The sequence below is a fragment of the Balaenoptera acutorostrata genome, chromosome 14, assembly GCF_949987535.1.
Source record: "Balaenoptera acutorostrata chromosome 14, mBalAcu1.1, whole genome shotgun sequence".
NCBI lineage: Eukaryota > Metazoa > Chordata > Mammalia > Artiodactyla > Balaenopteridae > Balaenoptera > Balaenoptera acutorostrata.
This window is the reverse complement of record NC_080077.1, coordinates 3,032,931-3,050,925: the sequence shown is the minus strand read 5'-3', so window position 1 is coordinate 3,050,925 and position 17,995 is coordinate 3,032,931. Positions and strand designations below refer to the sequence as shown.

The window sequence follows — 17,995 nt, the reverse complement described above, 5'->3', positions numbered from 1 at the left end:
AGCCAAATAAATAAATAAATAAAGGCACTGAAAGAAAAACCTGGAACGTTGTGGGAACTTGTACAGTGTTATCTGCTGAGGTTTGAATACAGGCTACGAGTAGGTCCTTGTTGTTTATCTATTTTACATATAGTAGTTTGTATCTGCTAATCCCAAACTCCTAATTTATCCCTCCCCCACCCCCTTTCCCCTTTGGTAACCATAAGTTTGTTTTCTTTGTGATCTGTTTCCATTTTGTAAATAAGTTCATTTGTGTCATATTTTAGATAGCATATAAGTGATATCATATGGAATTTGTCCATTGAATCTTTTTTAAAAATTCAATTACAGGAGGTTTTTTTGTAATGCTAATACTAATCATTTGTCGATTTTATAAATAGTAAAACATTCTCTCCCTTAATGACTAGTCTTTCATGTCCTTGATGATATCCTTTTGCCAACAGAAATTCTCAATTTTAATATGGTCAAAGGTATCACACTTTCCTTTCCACTCTATGGTTTTTGTGCCTCTGTTTAAGAGAGCCATTCCAACTCCCAAGACAGTCTCTCATATTTGCAAAGTTGTATAGCTCTGCCTTTTTACATTGAGGACTTTAAACCACTCAGAACTGACTTCTGTGCATAAGATGAGATAGAGATCCCCTTTCAATGTGGAAAATCAATTGTCTAAGCACCTCTTGTTAAATCATCCATTGTTTCACTAAAGATCAGCCATAAGTCTGCCATAAATAGTTTCTGTTCTGCATCTGATTCTGGGCCCTTGGATTCTGGGCTCCCTATTCTAATTCATTGATGGATGGTTTTATCTATGCTAGTGCCAATGAAGCACTATTTTAATTGTTCTATGGCTTTAAGTTAGGGCCTGACATGTAGGACAAGCCCCAGCCCTTACTATTTTCTGTTTCCAGTGTGTCTTGTCGGTTACAACTGGCTGCTCTTCTACATAAACGTAAGAATTAGCTTGTTAAATTCCATGAAAAATTATTGAAATTGCATTAAATCTAAAGCTCAGATTGGAGAGAACTGACATCTTTGAAATATATAGTATTTCTCTCCATGAGCATGACACTCCTTTTATTTAGGTCTTTTAAAATGTCTCTCAGTAATGTTTTATAATTTTTTTCATAAAGGGTTTACACATTTTTTCCCCAAATTTAATCTTAGATAATTAATTTTTACTGCTACTGTAAATAGAATATTTTACAAATTATTTTATAAAATCACACATTTTAAATAATATTTATGTAAACACTTTTATCTCATTACAAAATCTCATATAACACCTCATAGCACAAACACTTAGTAATCCCCACCCAGATCAAGAAAGAGCCCATTCCCAGCACCCCAGAGGGTTCACTTCTCAATCACAAGCCCCAACCTACCCCCCCCTTTTTAAATAAATTTATTTATTTATTTATTTGTGTATTTATTTATTTATTTTTTTGGCTGTGTTGGGTCTTCACTGCGGTGCGCGGGCTTCTCATTGCAGTGGCTTCTCTTGTTGCGGAACACGGGCTCTAGGCACGCGGGCTTCAGTATTTGTGGCACGTGGGCTCAGTAGCTGTGGCTCACAGGCTCTAGAGTGCAGGCTCAGCAGCTGTGGCGCACGGGCCCAGTTGCTCCGCAGCATGTGGGATCCTCCCGGACCAGGGCTCGAACCCGTGTCCCCTGCACTGGCAGGCGGATTCCTAGCCACTGCGCCACCAGGGAAGCCCCCCAACCTCCCCTTTAAAGTTAAACATTTTCTGGAAAATTATAATAATTACTTTCTTGCTTTTCTCTGTTGGTATTTTTCTATTAAAAAATACAGTTTTATATCTTTTATGAACTTTATGGCTTTTTTTTTCTTTCTTATTATACTGGTCAAACTTCCAGTTCCCAAATTCAAAAGGAACAGTTTCAACATTTCACCATTAAGTACATTATTTATTTACAATTTTTTAAAAAATATACTAACAGATTAAGGAATTTCCCTCTTATTTATAATTTGCTATCATTTTCATTATGAGCAGAAATTACTGAAATAAAGAATATATTGGGCTTCCCTGGTGGCGCAGTGGTTGAGAATCTGCCTGCTAATGCAGGGGACACGGGTTCACGCCCTGGTCTGGGAAGATCCCACATGCCACGGAGCAACTAGGCCCGTGAGCCACAACTACTGAGCCTGCGCGTCTGGAGCCTGTGCTCCGCAACAAGAGAGGCCGCGATGTTGAGAGGCCCGCGCACCGCGATGAAGAGTGGCCCCCGCTTGCCGCAACTACAGAAAGCCCTCGCACAGAAACGAAGACCCAACATAGCAATCAATCAATCAATCAATCAATAAATCTTTAAAAAAAAAAAAAAGAATATATTACTGGGCTCAATTTGTTAATATTTTGTTTAAAATTTTTGCAACTACATTCTTGAGTGAGATTAGCCTGTTTTTTTCCTTCTAGCTTATGCAGGTATCGCAAAAAGAAATGGAGGATGCACCCTCTTTTTCCATTTTCTGGGGAGTTTACTTATAAAAGATGACATTGTTTTTCCCCTAAATATTTGGATGAAATTCACTAGTGAAACCATATGGGCCTAGAATTTTCTTATTTTCTTTGTGGGAGGGTTTTCAAATTACGGATTCAATTTATTTAATAACTGTAGGACTATTTGGATTTTTCCATTTCTTCTTACTAAAATAATTTGTCCACTGTTGCTATTGAGATGTCGTCTGTATTTCTAATTGTTATTTCTTTGTGAGTGATCTGTCCTTTCTCTGTGGCTTCTTTAAAGAACTTCACTTTACATTTGGTGTTTTTTGTTGTTGTTGTTTTATCTATTGCTCTTGTGGTTCTTTGGAATCCTTAAATCTGAGGATTGGTGTCTTTCGTCAGTTCTGGAATTTTAGAATTTTTTCTTCAGATATTGCTTCTTCCCCATCCTTTTGATTACTTCCACCAGAACTGTGATGAAACGTACGTTGGACTTTCTTACTCTGGCCCGTATGTCCCTTAACCTCTCTGTTATATGTTCTACCACCACTTTGTTTCTCTGTGCTGTATTTTGGATAATTTCTGTTGACCTACATAATTCACTAATTCTATCTTCATATATATGTCTAATCTACTCTTTAACCCACTTGTTAAATATTTTTATTTATTATTTTTTCCACTTTAAAAATTCTATTTCTTCCTTTTTCAAACTAATTTGATTCATTTTCATAGTCTCCTACTCTTTACTCATACTTTAAAATTTGTTTGTAAAATTCATTTAACCGTATCAGTCATACTTATTATACTTTCCACATCTGATAACTTCCACTATCTTGATTTTTTTGTGAATCTAATTCTGCTGATTCTTACTTCTACTGGTTCTTATTCATGGTTCTGGGTTTCTCCATGAAAAGTCACATTTACAATAAATATATTATTATTCACTTGATGGCGTCATCACTGCTTTTCATACTTTGAATTAAAGAAAAAGAAATCTGCCGTTTAATTATTTCTTTGGGAGTTTCAACGTTTCTTCATCCTTTTCATCTAGGTAGGATACTACAGTCTCATTCTCAATCCGCATACTTAGTCCAATATTGACTTGCTGTCTTAGCCTCCTAGAATCAAAAAAGGGAAAAAACTACATGTATAAGCTCTGAAGGCAAAGTGCCTTGGAGATGGGCCACCCCCACTGTAATTCTTGGCTATTTGCTCTTATTCACCAAGGAATTGGGAAACAATTCATGCCCCTTCACTTTCCTCCTGCCATTATCCTGGGTTTTCCATCTCTTCAGGCTGCTGACCCATCTAATTCAGCATCCCTGAAATCTCAGTGACCTTCACCCCCACTCCGCCAAGGGCAGGAGCTCACACTTTTGCCTTCAGGCATTGCCCAGGGCTGCGCAGACTCAAATCTTAAGCTCAGTGTCCTGCTCCAACCACAGTCTCCCATCCTCTGGCATCTCCTGCTTCTAATCCCTCTCTAACTTGTTCTTTGATCTCCTGGGGAACTACCTCCTCTAAGTCTCTGGGCAGAGAAAAGACAGGAGCCAACCACAACGTGGTGTATCTGAATTGCTTGTTCCAGGGTCAAGGGTACTGTGGTCCTGGGTACTGTGGTCATCCCCGGAGAAGCAGGCTCACCCCTCGTGTGTTCTGGGAGGTTAATCTTAAAGGAAAGAGACAGAGCCTTCTCTTAAAGATTGTATTTACTAACAATGAATCTTCTGAAAAAAATCAATCCCATTTACAATAACATCAAAAACAATTAAGTACTTAGGACTAAATTTAACCAAGAAGACAAAAGATACCTACTCTGAAAACTGTAAGACATTAATGAAAGAAAACTTAGAAGACACAAATAAATGCAAAGCTATCCCATGTTCGTGGACTGAAAGAATTAATATTGTTAAAATGTTAATATTACCAAAGGTCATCTATAGATTCAACACAATCCCTATCAAGACTCCAATGGCATTTTTTGCAGAAGTAGAAAAAAAACTCCTAAAATTTATATGGAAACACAAAAGACCCAAAATAGCCAAAGAAATTCTGAGAAAGAAGAACAAAGAAGGAGGCATAAAACTTGCTGGTTTCAAGCTATACTGTAGAGCTATAGTGATGAAAACAGTATGGTACTGACATTAAACACAGATAAATAGACCAATGCAACAGAACCAAGAATCCAGAAATAAACCCAAGCATATATGGACAACTAATATTTGACAACGAAGCCAAGAATACACAACGGAAAAGCAGTCTCTTCAGTAAATGGTGCTGGGAAAAATTGGATATGCACATTTAAAGAATAAAACTTGATATCTCTCTTACATCACTCACAAAAATCAAATTGAAATGGATTAAAGACTTACATGTAAGATCTGAAACCATGAAACTCCTAGAAAAAAACGTAGAAAAAAATCTTAACATGGATGCATCTCGAAGGCATGATGCTAAGTGAAGTAAGTCCGACAGAGAGACAGATACTGTGTGATCTCACTTATATGTGGAACCAGAGGCAAGACTTCGGGAAAGGGAGAATTAGAAGAAATTGATCAAAAGTTACAAACTCCCAGTTATAAGATAAATAAGTACTAGGAATGTAATGTATAACATGATGACTATAGCTAACACTGCTGTGTGTGGTATATAAGAAAGTTGTAGTGATACTTAGGAAAATTGTTAAGAGAGTAGATCTTAAGAGCTCCTGTAACAAGAGAATTTTTTTCTTTTCTTTTTATTGTATTTATATCAGATGATGAATGTTAACTAAACCTATTGTGGTAAACATTTCACAATATATGTAAATCAAACCATCATTCTGTACACCTTAAACCTATACAGTGATGCATGTCAATTATTTCTCAATAAAACTGGAAAAGAAATTGTATTTACATCATTTTTTCTATACATAAACTCTTTAAATGGTGGCAGTACCAATATTAACAATGGTTACTACACCAATGTATAATTTTTTCTGCAAATAAAAGGTTTTATCCACTTCGTTGGATAAAACTTCATGACATTTAACTTTTTTTGGATCACAGACCTCCTTAGAAACTTAATTTAAAACACACACACACTATGAATCCTGTCTCCAAGAAAATCATATGTACATAATCATATACAACATATTTTAAGGGGTTTACACCCCCAAAGTTTCTGAGTTTTATGTTAAGCACCCTGGTCTACTCTAAGTTTGACAATTGATTCACCAATTCAGTGGTTCTCTCAAGACTGTTTTACCTGTAAATTTTCTCATTGTGTATCTATCCACCCTTACCAATATTCCTACTTTCTTTCCTGATCATGTAAATTCACAAGGCTCTCATATCTCAAATTGGAAATTTTGACCACTGGGGAAATTATGGAAACGTTCTCCAAAATCTTGGGGAAAAAGCATATAAAATTTGGATTAGCATTTCATACTCAACAATCCTGCTTGGGAAGATGATTTGAGAACCACAGGTATCGGCTAAATAAATAAAAGAGCATCTGTTTCTAGCAAGACAAATTAATCAATCTTCACCAAAATCAATTATCAGAGAAATAAAAACAAATGGTTACTAATAAGTGTGTGTATGTGTCTGTGTGTCTGTGTGTCTGTGTGTGAAGGGGAAAAAATCATCTCTACCGCAACTTGCATGAACATCCAAACAAACTAATGACTGATGAATCCAAATCTGCTGTTTATGTGTTGACTTGAAGTTAATATCTGTAAAACCCCTATAAATGGACAGAATTTGAAGGCTTCCCCAGGAGACAGAGCCTAGACGACAGTTGGTATCAGATGACCCTGTCCCGTCTTCAGTGATGGGTCTGCACCTGCGTGCCCAGAAGCAAGGCATCCGTGACATTTTCGGAGGGCAGAGGCAGGCTCGGCCTGCACTGGAGGGGAACTTCCGACTCTTCACCAGCAGCGGGCCGGCTTTCTCAGGCGCCCCCAGAATCCTGGCTTTCCCGACCTCTCTGCAAGGCCTCGGCCTCTGACTGATGGGGGCTCTTTACAGTGCAAGGTGCCTTAATTAAAACATGAACTCTGTTCATTTCACTCCGTCTGATAAGGACCCCCAAAAGACAAGCGGAGTTGACCAGAGAGCAAAGTAGTAAGAGACTGAATCCCAGGGTCTTGTCTTGAAGGCTTTCGCGTGCCTGCCACGTCAAACGGGACTAACGTCGGTCTGAACTCACAGATGTAATCGGCCACCATCAGCGACCAGGCTGCAATTGGGCTTCTTCTAGTAGGAGGCTGGCTCACCCACGGGGCCCCAGCGGGCAGCCCAAGCCTCCCCTCCTGGTTATTTATGAGGTTGTTGGGAAAGGTTGTACCTGGCATGGAGGACATGCTCCATCGTACACTAGAAACACCACCACCACCACCTGAATGGATGCAGCCCATCTTGTACAAAGTACTGGACAGTCAAAGAGCTTGTACCGTGAGCCGGGCGTTATGTAAGCACCTTAACTACATTGCTGAGTTCATCCTCACAGCACCCCTGGAGTAGGTATCCTTGTACCCACCGCACGAAACCAGGACACCAAGGCCGGGCCTCACTAAGGTCACGTGGGTAGAAAGGGTCAGGCAGGAGCTGAACCAGGCATGTCCTGCCAGCCTGCAGCGCCATCCTGCCTCCGAGCGAGAAGCGGGGGTGTGGGCATTACACAGATTTTATAGGTGGAAAACTGAGCCAGAAGGAGCTCATTTACTCATTCAGTTAGGAAAAATTAACTGATTTCCTCTGTGGGCCAGTTACTGTTCCAGAAGCAGGAGACCCTGCAGGGACCAAGACAGCCCTTGCCGCCTCGCTGGGTTGCCAACATGGGGTGGGGTGGGGGAGGGAGAAAGGAGGGGAGTAGACGGACAAGCCAGCATCCCTCACTCCACGGTGATGAGAGGAGGAAAACACCAGATGGGAAGGGTGAGGGCCGTGGGAGGGCAGTGCGTGTGCCCTGCTGCCCTGCGGCATCCCAGAAGGATTCCTGGAGGAAGTGATATTTGGGTTGAGATCGAAAGGAAGAGCCACACAGGGACGTCCCTGGTGGTCCAGTGGTTAGGACTCCAAGCTTTCACTGCAGTGGGCCCGGGCTTGATCGCTGGGGGGGAACTAAGATCCTGCATGCCGCGTGGCACAGCCAAAATTAAAAATAAAAATAAAATAACTTAAAGGAGGAGACACATTAAACCAGAATCTCTCAATTCCCTTCCTCTCTCACTGCCAAATTCTTCTCAAAAACAGCAGGGTTTTTGGTTCTTTTTTTTGTTTTTTTCAAATATTTCTCATTTCTGGTGTTTTTCTAGACTACTCACATGCCACCCAGGGCCGCTTGGTGTCTTCTTGTTTTCTGATTGGAATCTTTTTTCCCACTGGCTGGGCTGTGGGAAGCCCAGGAAGCTGAGGGGAGGCCGTGCTTTGGGCTGGTGACCAGCCGGATGGGAGCCCTCTGGCCACCTCCCTGGGGGCCTCACCCCACGCTGCCTGTGTGCCCTGGGGAACACGGGATCCAGCTTTCGGAAACAAACATGATTTCTGTGGTTATTGTTTTCATTACATTCAAAATGTGAGAAATAATTTTTAAAACAGAATTTGGTAAAGTTGGACTAACAACGATCACTAAAATGTGTATTTATTTATTCATATTTCAAATTTTCATTATATGCTATTTGATATTTTAGAAGATAGTACCTTATTGCTAAGAAATACAATTCAAGTCAGGGTTCATCTCGTCTGTGATCGCCTACCGAGGGGCAGATTTGATGGGCCGTGCAAGTCCATGGAGAAAAGTGGTAGGAAAATCAGACCACAGAAAGGCGGGCACTGCTTTGGTTTCATTTTGTTTGTAAATTAGACTCAAGATTAGATTTGTATGTCTCTAAGACCAAAACTAATGTCTCTGTCCTCTGGTCACCACATCAAGACCCAGAATGAAAACACAGTTCGGTACACATGGATGTGCTTTCATCCTTAGTTGTAAGTGGTGGCCGCTGCTTCCAGGCAGCCCTCCTGGATGTGTCAGGACTTTCACCGCACAGTCTGCTGACACGCAGCCGGGAGGGTACAGTGCCGTGGCCGCCCCTTCCCACGCCCCCGACCCCAGATCTAAGACAGAGCCTCACTGTGCAGCTTCCAGACCAAGACAACGCTGACCACCCCGCCAGCTCTGCCCTCTGGGTCCACATCTGCAGACTGGCCGCTCCTCTCTAGCAGTCTGCTCCGGGTAGCACCAAACAGAGAAAAGCAAACACAGAAGCAAGCTGTCAGGCTCGGCACGCCTTGAACACACAGTGCTGTTATTAGGATGCCTCAATATGTTTCCTCGCTGGAAGCCGCTGGCTCACACTCATCCTGAAAGAAGCAACAGCACACGACGGGGGGAAGAAAGCATTTCCCGACCCCATGCAGTGTGCAGTCACGTGTGGGCGAGTCATATGGATTCTGTGTGAAGCATATTGAATCCACCCATGATTAGAGCCCAAGAAACTGCGTTTTCCTTTTATTCCTCTAGAACATCAGTAGTAACACCTGGCACAAACTGGGCCTAAACCCGGGAAGTCTGGGGCTGAAGGAGAGCGCATGGCTGGAGGGGGTGCCTCCCGGAAGGGGCTGAGCATTCAGTCCCCCCGCCTGTCCCCCCGCCCGGGCGGGCTGCTCACTGCTGTGGACACGACAGCACCCACGAGCCCCTGAGCCTGCTTTCTGGTCTGTGACACCAGTGACTCAGAGAGGGACAAAGGGACACACGTGCAGGAGAGGCTTGCCCAGTGCCTGTAACACCATCGGCCTCACTAGCTGCCACCTCCCTCTCAATGCTAATAACTGATGCAATATTTGTCACCAGGCTGTGCCTTCCCTCCCTTGCCTGCATCCTGGGCGGCCTGGGAAGATGGGGACAGAGGCCAGGAGGCCGCGATCTCACGCGGAAGTCCCTTCAGGAGGCCGGGACCCAAGGGTTACCTTTGGGGCCACAGTTTCGGACCCCACAGGGACGGTGACAAGGACATGTCCCTCCGCAGTGGCAGCTGCAGGCCCCATGCGCTCTCACCTGCTGCTCACAGCGGCTCTAGAGAACACGGTGAAATGGTTGTCGTCACCGGTTGATTTGTGAGGACACAGACTCTAGGGCTGGTGAGGGAAGTGCCCAGTGTCACAGCTCCCAATGGCGGTCCTAGGCTAGGCCCCGGGGCTTCATTCTCCCTTTCTGCGTTGCTTCTCCTGGTGAGGCCGGAACAGCGGAAGCAAAGTACAGGGCGACCGCCTGCCCCGCGGGCGAGCTCTGGCGGGGTGGGCGCACAGCAAGGCTTGGGGGCGCCAGCAGCGGGGGGCAAGTGGGGCTCCCTCGGCATGGGTGCCCCTCACACTGGGATGAGACAGATGCCTGAACGCCCTGCCTGCCGTCTGTCTCTGTACACACGATGCAGCAAACACCAAGGCAGAAACAAACACAGCCTTTTATCCCTCCTGGGGAACAGCTGTTTGACAAATTGCTTTCCTTGGGAAAGTACTCAGGCTTATGGGAGGACACACAATAATTACAAGACGCGGTACCTGCCTTTGAGGCTCTTACAGAGCTCAAACAGCTAAAGAATGTAGGTGGAAGAAGGGCAATTGCAGCCCCAGCTTAGGAGGAGCTAATGAGTGAAGGGAATGCATCCTGGAAGGCTTCCTGGAAGGGGTGATGGATTTGTGGGCAAGAAGAGGAGATAAAGGCAATGGGTCAACCCAGTCTCAGAGGAGGGACTTCGCCTGTCATCCAAAGGCAAGTGGAGCAGTAAAGGAAGCTAGCAAATGTTTTAGCTAGAAGAGTCGACAAAACGTGCTTTGGTTTGCACAGATGCCCTCTGAAGGCCCACTGTGATGCCGGGAGCAGTTTCTCCTAGTTGCTGAGCCGGGTCTTGGGTGGAGGAGGGGTGAAGCATCTTCCTGCATCCCTGAACATGCAGAGCAGAGCCGGGCAGCTTCGGAATCGCTGCTGTGTTGGTTCCCCCCAGCTGGAGCCAAGGCCAGGGGTCCTGGGCCCCTCCCTTGGGCTGGGGCCTCAGGCTCACACGACCTCTGGTGTTTTACAGGCACCTTTGCTGGATGTTCAGTGGGGATATGGTCAAGCCTCTCATCCTTGCAGCCCAGGAGCTGCAGGCCCCGAAGTGCTGCCAGGAGCTTCCTGCAGGGTGATGGCCTTTGCTGCAGTACCTGGGTGCAGAAGTAAGCAGTCCTGCTAACCTTGGCTCTGAGTTTGGCTGCAAACTCATCAACTTTGCAAAGACCTTTTTTTCCCCAGATGGGTTGTCCTTAGTCATCTGCGCTTCTAAGAATCTGAAATCTTCACATTTCCATGTACACAATATGGGGAAATGTGAGCAAAATAAAGGAACAATGAGGCATATGAAGGTTTTTGAAAACTTGGTCTTGCATCTTTTTTAAATTTGAAATTTTGCAGTTTTTATTCGTTAGAAAAGTGAACAGGGTGTCTCCTAAGTGCACAGATTAAATATTACAAAGTGCTCCCAGGAACTGGGGCCTTGGCTTCTAGGAGAGTGTTGGTGTCACCTTGGTACCCGCCATGGAGCTCCCCGCTTCCCTCCTTGTGTGCAGGAAATGGATCAGGGGACTGAAGAGGAGACCTTGACCATCCATGATTCAATCGTGTCTTGCTGTGTCTCTGTAATTATTGGAGTTGGTTTAATCCAAACAAAGAGAATATTCTGAAGACATTCAGCCAAATTCTGATGGACGGGACAGCCGGCCAAGGGAGGCTCTGATCTCCCTGGGCTGAGCTCTCACTTGCGGGAGGGGCAGGAGCTGCGTTTGCATTTTCGAGGCCAGACCACACTTTTCCCATAGATTGCCATTTCCCCAACTATTTGCCCTGATTAAAGGAGGGTAGAAAATTACTTACGCCCCTAAATTGCAACAACAAAGGCTGGGTTTCTCTTTTCAATCAAAACAGCACGGCTGCCTGATTCAAATGCTAATAGCGGGGGCCTGAATTGGCCACTAAAAGAGGGAGACACTTTTCTCTGCAAATGACCAGAAAGTCACTCCATTGCCCGAGAATCTGCAGGATCCTTCCAGCTGGACGTCTGAAATTGCTTCATGGGAAACCTCCCGGAGGTGGTCTCGGGCTGCAGCCTGCTTAGGGTGCAGCTTCTGGGGAAGGGAAGAGGACCTTCAGTTTGAGCAAAGCTCTGACCCAAGGAACGGGGTCTCTGCGGAAACGCCCCTTCTCCCCTGTTGCACATCCAGGAAGAGGTGAACACCTCTGGTGCAGCTTTGGAATTCTTTGTTGGAAAAGGCGGCAGTTTGAGCGTTGGCTGCCATCATCCTAATTCATCCTGATTCTGAGGTGGCCTTGCTCCCATTGGCTTTAAGGAGAAAAGCAAGTGTCTCCTCAGCTCCCTACAGCCGCATCCCCCCAGGCCCTCCCACCAGGGACCCCAGTGCTCTGCTTGCTTGCGGGGGTAGCTGGAGACAGCCAGGCTTCGGGCCGATGACCCCCAGTTCCACTCCTGCAGCTCGCTCGGGGCGTGACCAGGCTCTGCCCTGTGTGCCCCTTGCACGCTGCATCCTCAGGAGTGCGGTCTTAGGGCAGAGGGGGACCAGCGCCCACCTCCCCACTCAGGTGAGGAAGTGTGCACACACACGCATGGGGACCCGGGGCAGACTGCCGGCAGCCCCACGCTAGCCCGGCCCTGACCAGGTCGGCTAGCACTCCAGCCCGAGTGCCCTTCCACGTCACAGCCCCTCCTGCGACACCAGACGCCGCGCCACGTGTGGGCGCCTGCGCTGTGGGACTCGGGGCCGCGGCAGGCAAGGCATCGGGTGGGGGGGGGGGGGGATGACACAGAGGTTTTGAAAACTTCTCTCCTCAGTCTCTACGCCTCGCTGCCATTATCACAGTATGTGTCTTTTCAGTGTTTGCTTTTGTGTTCATCTTACCCACCAATCACGCAGTCGTGCACATGTACGCTTTGCACCCACCCCGTGCCCAGCTGGGGCATCTTGCTCGCCGAGGGCTACACCCTCGAGCCCCTGGTGCATTGGCTGGACTCAGCTCTATTCTGCTGGAATCTTGCGTGTTCGGTAGGAGCAACGCTGATTTTAGATCTGTATGAGTTAAGAGGTTTTAACAATTTGCAGTCCCAAGGGAACTGTTACATGATCCTCCAAGATAGCCATCCCTTTCTCTCCTCTCTACCCTCCCCCGCTACAGGCCCGGCGACCTCAAAGGACAGGGGTTACTTTTGTTTACTTTTCAGATTTACACTATGCTGGTTACTTTCTTATGGATTATTTATGACGCTTCTTTTACTGGGAAACAGTTCTGAAACCATATTGTGGAGTGACAGTTCTTTCATATACCTGTGAAAACACCATGAATATGACTGTGCAAAAGGTATTCAGAATAGGCATTCATGCATGTGTTAGAAAGGGACTTACCTCCTGGAGAACTCCATGTTAGCAAGGGAAGTAGAATACATCTGATGTAAGTGACCAAGATATCTTTTACTTCGAGAATCCTTCTCATCTGATTTACAGATAGTCTTGTTCTGAAAGAAATGTTTTATTTTTATTTTTTATGTTCATGTCTTACCTCCAAGGCTAGACTTTAAGACTGTCAAAATGGGCACTTATCCCTCTTTATATTTCTGATGCACAGATTCATGTATTACACACAGTGTGCACTGCATTGTTGTGACAGGCAAGGACCTTTGTCTTCTATTACAAGCTAATCACTAAAGGGATGTTGCCAGTAAGCTTAAATTATACACAATGGCCCATCTTTGGGAACCCTGCCTTGCAGGTCATGAGCATTAAGCTAAAATACCTTGTTTAGCTCACAGGAAACATTATGACCAGGCCCTTCTGTGAACGACTGCAGGAAGGAAGAAATTAACACATTCCCTCCTGAGGTGGGCCAGAACCAGGAAATGTTTGACTTTACTCCCTCCCCTCTTAGTATAAAAGAAGCCTGAATTCTAACTCAGGCAAGATGGTTCTTTGGGACACGAGTCCACCACCTTCTCCGTCTGCTGGCTTCCTGAAGAAAGTCGCTATTCCTTGTCCCAACAACCCGTCTCTCGATTTATTGGCCTGTCGTGCAGAGCGGTGCGGCTTGGACTCGGTAACATTGTTTCTTATGATGAGCAAACCCAGCAGTTATTCTCCGTACTTTACATTTCTAATGCTTTTGGATGCATGTCAAAATATTCTTGGTATGCCATGAATACATAGACTTCTCTGCCTTGGCCTTCCAGTATAAATTAGTTGACAAGATAACACTGATGCCATTGGACAGCAAAAACGTCTGACAGACAGCTAGATCCCCAGGCTAAGATTGGTACAAACAGAAAGATATTATTTAGTATAGCGTCATTAAGGGTGGTATCAAGTGCAGTATTTGAGACAATATTTTAAAAATCCAAAAATAGTGATGTAAATTATATCACTGTAAGTGTAGAAGATGAGGAGAAATTTAAAAAAAAACAAAAACATAGAAATAGCTGGAAAGCTAAAGTAATCCCATGTGATAGAATTTCAGGTTAGAGAAAATTCCAAACAGATGAAAGTAAACCAAGAAACAAGTAGGACCAGGAAGGCAAAAGAACGGAAGGACTAAGAAATCAATGGCAGAGTGTTGCATTTTCAAACCCTAAGACCTTGGTGAGGAAACTTTATGGATAACTCGGAACTCATTCTCATTCAGTGCTCCAAGGAAGGAGCTCTGTGATCATGAAACATCCTTTAATTTCATGTCTGCCGGATCGAATCAGCACCAGTGGTCACAGCCAGGTGCATTGATTCAGGATTTCTCAAGTTTGTCTAATCATCACAGGAATTCACTGAGAAGCTTGAAAACAATGCAGATTCCTGGGTCCCAACACAGACCAACTAAATCAGAGTCTTCAGGCAAAGGCCTAGCACTGCACGTTCTACCAGGGGCCCCCGGTGACCACTGTGACCCAGCACATTCGGGGGACACTCGTCCAGCCGAGGATGACTCAGGAAGAGAAACCGGAAATAAGGAAAGAGATGGGTCCATCTTTCAGACAGCCCCAGAGCATGTGCATATGGCCTACCATTCCAGTCTTTGCTTAAAGAATCAGATTTAAAGCTAGACTATACTAGCGATAGAACAAGATTTGTCTTACACATGAAAGGCATTAGTAAGTGTGTGTGTGTGTTTCCAGTTTACTTGTCCCACTGGGGTGGTGGTACCTGGTCCCTAAATTTCTAGACATGTATATTCATGGCATTTTACAGTCTGAATGAGTCTCTAAGAAGATCATCTTCTCAAACTCCCTCATTTGACAGACAAGAGATGCGGCTGTGTGCTTGTACGTTTGCACATCTGTGCATATAAAAGTACGTATTATAGGTGTGGGTCTTTGACCCTTTTCTGAGTTTGGGAGAATTCTGGAGCTTACACCCTTAACCTATAGCCTGTAAATGAATTAAACAGAGTCCAATGCTAGCTTTCATAATCCATGACAGTAAGCCTTTGGAAGAAAGTTTGTTCATTAAATTCCACAAGTTTCAAGAATTCACATGCACCCTAAGAAGCTCAAATATGGCTCAGGTTATCCTAACGTGACCTCGACATGCTTTTGGGAAACTGAGCCAATATATCTGTCTTCGAGGCTGAGGCTGCAGATCCGTAAAGATAGCCCCCTAGGAACACCTATAGGACGGGAACTTTGCTCAGCCCTCAGCCAGGCTTTGTGGGTATTCTCATGATAAAGAAAAGCATTTGTCTGTGACCTTTCTTTTCTTCTTCTCCACTACCACCTCAGGCCTTCTCTCAGGCTGAACCAGCTGAATCCACGTGGGGCCCAGTGTGGAAGGAGGCGGACGGGAGGAAAGTGTGGAGGGGTCCAGCAGAGAGTGAAGGACACACACACACACAACTCACCTTCTCTGGGCCTCGGGGTCACTTGTCTGCAGTTTCTCGCTGTTCACACTTTTCCCTCCACTCCGTAAGCCGAGAAAGAAGGCCCTTAGAGGGAAATGTGAGATATCTTTTTACAAATATCCTTCAATGCCACAGTTTATTAACACTGTCAGCCGAGCTGTGTCCCTCCAATTTCCACCACAATTTACAAAGTGGGAAACTTGCCTCACCGTTTTGTACCAGGCCAAGGGGCAAGGTCCCCTGTGATTTAAGGCTAAGATTCCAAATGCAGCCCAGTGTGGCCAAGACCCAAATTTCAGTAATAACTTCTCATCCCCAGTTTTAAGATGTGTGCACCTTCTCTCTGGTTTGATGATGCCGGAACCTATCTTTCTGGATTACGGTGGCCCTGCGTCTTATGCAGGATGACAGCGGCTGTGTTTGGTCTCTGGTTCTCTGGTTAAGTATGAATGCAATGTATCAGATCTATAACAGCACTGATGGTTTCCTGCTTATTTGTTTTGGTTCCTCTCATTGCTGGTTCTACAAGCATTCTGAGCACCAGGTACAGGCACTTCACGGCCACCTGCCTGGTGTCGGTGTGGAGTCACTGCCAGGCCCAGCGGGTGGCCAGGACTCTCGCTTGGTGGCCTCACTGCTGGCTGCCCACCCAACACCTGTCACCCATTTTCTTCCTCACTAAGAGTACCCTGGTATTGCTCTGGGTACAAGGTACCCAGATGAAGAAAACTTCAGAGTACACGAGATGCTCAGTGAAACTCTGGTTAGTTTTGGTCCTCTTGTGCTAACCCACTGTACCTGGGACTCAGGACCAGGTCAGCCTGCCCGGTCTTGCTCAGTCCCTTCCCTCTCAAACTGGCCCAAAGTCCTGGAGCCAAATGTATGCTCTGTCTAACCTTGGGATCAGTGTATTTGCCAGAAAACATCTAGTTTCTCCCACCCCAGTAGGCCTATCTTTCCAGTCCTCCAGGCAAAACAAATGTAAAGGTTTTCAAATATTTGATTTCCTTGTTTTAGTCTAGAATTTTTTGTATCTCAGAGTTTATAAACATTCTCAAATATGTCTAGATATTGCAATCTAGATCTTAGGTCACTTAACGTGCTTTCCCTTTATGACCTGTATTCACATTCTCAACCCATTTTGAAATTTTGCCTGCACTGAAGGGGTCAAATCAGTCACCGCCATTTCCAGAAACTTGTTCTTGTTTACAAGTGTTTCATGGGCTTACCCACTTTAATCAGAGTACCATCCAATCCGCTGCTGTATCTGTATAAGAGCTTAGTTGGATTTCTTCCAATCTTCAGCCGCAGAGAACTTATTTGCCTACGGTTTCTGTCTCAAATGATTTCTAATTCATAACAAGCTTGTCAACTGGCTTATGAAGAGGGTGCTTTCCCACAGTTTCTGCACATCTTAAACAATATCACTGGACCGTCCAAGGGAATCAAAAATGTCAAATTCTGTTGAACTGTTTTCTGTACTTGGAAACACATACTGACTATTGATTATACTTGCAGTTAGCACTGTAGTTTTGTTTTCATTCTATCTTTACTAGTAATGCTAATATACTGAAGAAAAATAGAACTAAGGCTATTTTTATCTTGGAATCTATGATATCCCCAGGTAAAGTTGAGAGGGAATTATCTTTTTAACTCTAAGGTTTTTCTAACTGTTTATTTTGAAAAAATTTCAAACTTATGCAAGGGTACAAGAATCATACAATGAACTCCCATAAGTCCTTCAGCTAGAGGTATCAATTGTAAACATACTTCATATTGTGAAACATAAAATGCATGTTTTATGCCTCCCTTTCTCTCTCTTTACATATGTTTTTATATGTATATATGTGTGTACATATACATATAATTATACTATTATTATTATTAGTTCACCATTTAAGAGAAAGTTACAGACATAATGACCATTTACTCCTAAATATTTCATCATATATTTCCCACTAAAAATGTCATTCCCTTATATAACCTCAGTAAAATGACCAAATTTAAGAACTGAATATTGCTATAATGCTATTATCTAATTTACATCCTAAATTTCACCAATTGCTCCAATACACTGGTATAGTTATAATGTTTTAAGGACATGTAGAAATTTAGTCAACATAGACAAGCAGATGTTAACTTGCTTTTGAAAATGAATCTATTCAATATATTATAAAGATAAAAAAATCTATGTGAGAAACAGATTCTATGGTGAGAAACAGACTCAATCAACAAGAATTATTTAAGTATTCAAAAAACTATTGGAAGGATCACTTTGGCAATACATATACTAAAACTGAAACAATGCAGAGAAGATTAGCATGGCCCCTGCACCAGATGATACACAAATTCTTGAGATGTTCAATATTTTTTCTCAGAAAGGAAAAGAAATGGTTGAGTGTTATGGACTGAATTATGTTCCCCCCAAGTCCTTATGTTGAAGCCTTAACCCTCAATGTAATATATTTGGAGATAGAGCCTTTAAAATAGTTAAGTAAGGTTACATAAGGGTGGGGCCCTAACGCTATAGGACCAGTGCTCTTTGGGGAGGAGGAAGAGACACCAGGGGTGTTCTCACACAAAGGAAGGACCATGTGAGGACCCAGGGAGAGGGAAGCCCTTTG

The 17,995-nt window shown here is 44.2% G+C and overlaps 1 non-coding gene across 1 annotated transcript; it reads left to right on the top strand.

The window, feature by feature from the left end:
- The first annotated feature begins 17,638 nt into the window (after positions 1–17,638).
- LOC114238358 (U6 spliceosomal RNA) lies at positions 17,639–17,743 on the top strand. The gene has a single exon (XR_003623750.1). It is a non-coding gene; the product is annotated as a U6 spliceosomal RNA (small nuclear RNA).
- Positions 17,744–17,995: the final 252 nt, after the last annotated feature.